We start from the raw sequence: 1,714 nt of genomic DNA, 5'->3' as shown, positions 1-1,714 counted from the left end.
AGTGTCAACTACGAATGTTGTCCATCCAAGGAGGGAGCGTGAGGCCCGGCCGGCTCCGAAAACACAGGCCGAGAGTCGCCCCGGACGGTCCGCCTCTCGAGGCGCCCGCCCGCTCGGATAAAATGACACAAAGTGTCAACTACGAATGTTGTCCATCCAAGGAGGGAGCGTGATGCCCGGCCGGCTCCGAAAACACAGGCCGAGATTCGACCCCGGACGGGCCGTCTTCTCCCGGCGCCCGCCCGCGTACGCCCCCCATCCCCGGTCGCCCGTCTGCTCCCGGCGGGCCTCCGAGTACCCCCTCACCCAACTGACCGACTGGCACTCATGACCCGCCTTGGTAGGGCCCCCATCGGCCTCGGCTCGTCCGACGTCGGGTGGACGGTTCCTACCCACTGCGGGTCGCACTCTAGCGCCCCGGCCGCCGCGTGAGCGTGCGCTCCCCGCGCCGCCCCGCAGGCCCCGGCGCGACCGTACTGCGGCGAGACCGAGACGACCCGGTTTGGCATCCATCCCACCTAGCCACGATCCACGGAGGCCGAGCGAGCGGCTGAGTGTCGGGCGCCGCGCGTGCGAGCGTCCGCCGGCCGCGCCGGTCCTTCCGCGAATGTCGTTTCTCAAACCCTCCGGCTTGATAGCGGCGGCACCACGGGAAGCCGTCCACACACACCGTCCGACCTCTATCCGAAAAGCCTTCCCGACCAACCGCGGTCGCGGGGGCGTCTGTCGCTCCGCATCGGGGGGGCGTATGGCTTCCGCGCTACGCGCTGCGGGCTCGGGGGGGCCGCAACGGCTGAGTCTGACTCGGCCGGGGCGCAGCTTCCCTCCCGGCAGTCAGCAATAGTGCCGATCGCGCCTGCCACCAGCCCCCTCCCCGACGGGTTCGTCGGCGCCGGCTGGCCGCCGTCCGCCTTCGTTCCCCGAGGGTTCCCAACCAGCGCCGATCCAACTCCGCATCCTGGCCGCACGCAGTGCGTGCCTCGCGCGGGTAAGTCGCCGGCGCAGCGCCGCAGCTCCCGACCCCCGCGTACGGGAATAGTTGAGGGCCTCAGCGGGCCGCACCGACCGAGTCCGACTCGGGCCGGGGCGCAGATTCCCGCTTGGGTGACCGAACGTTCTCTGCTCGGGCCGGAGGGCCGACGCCCGTCCCCCCCCGTCGTCCCCCACGGACCGCCTCCGAGGCCACTTCGCACGGCTCATCCTCGGCTCCCTACCAATGCTTAATCGATGGGGCCGCCCGGCCGGATTCGCGCCACCCTGTCCACCGCGAGTCTCCCCAGACTAACCCGAGTTACCGCCCAGCTCGCCTAACCTTGCACTCGCTCTGCCAAACGGTCGTGTAGTCGGCGGGCCGTCCTACGGGTCGCCCTCCCTCCCCAAACGCGCGGCGGGATAGCGGCAAGGCGGCGGCGGCGGCCAGCGGCGTCGGGGCGCTCGCACCGGAGAAGAGGCGTCTTACGAGGCCGGGCGCAGCTCCCTCTCGTTTACTTGCTGAGTAGCGGCGCTCGAAGGTTCCGCGGCGAGCGCGGCTCATCCCATTGAATGTCCCTGCACCAGGCTCCATCGAAGGGCCGCCCGGCCGGATTCGCACCCCCCTGTCCACCGCGAAGTCCCCTCGACTAACCCGAGTTACCGCCCAGTTCGCCTAACCTTGCATCGCCCCGCCAAACGAGCGAGTTGTCGGCCGTCCTGCGGGTCGCCACCGGCCCCAAAC

Source organism: Syngnathus leptorhynchus, unplaced genomic scaffold (assembly GCF_054491065.1).
Source record: "Syngnathus leptorhynchus isolate UIUO unplaced genomic scaffold, UIUO_Slep HiC_scaffold_461, whole genome shotgun sequence".
In the NCBI taxonomy this organism is placed as follows: Eukaryota; Metazoa; Chordata; class Actinopteri; order Syngnathiformes; family Syngnathidae; genus Syngnathus; species Syngnathus leptorhynchus.
This window is presented reverse-complemented; position numbering follows the sequence as displayed.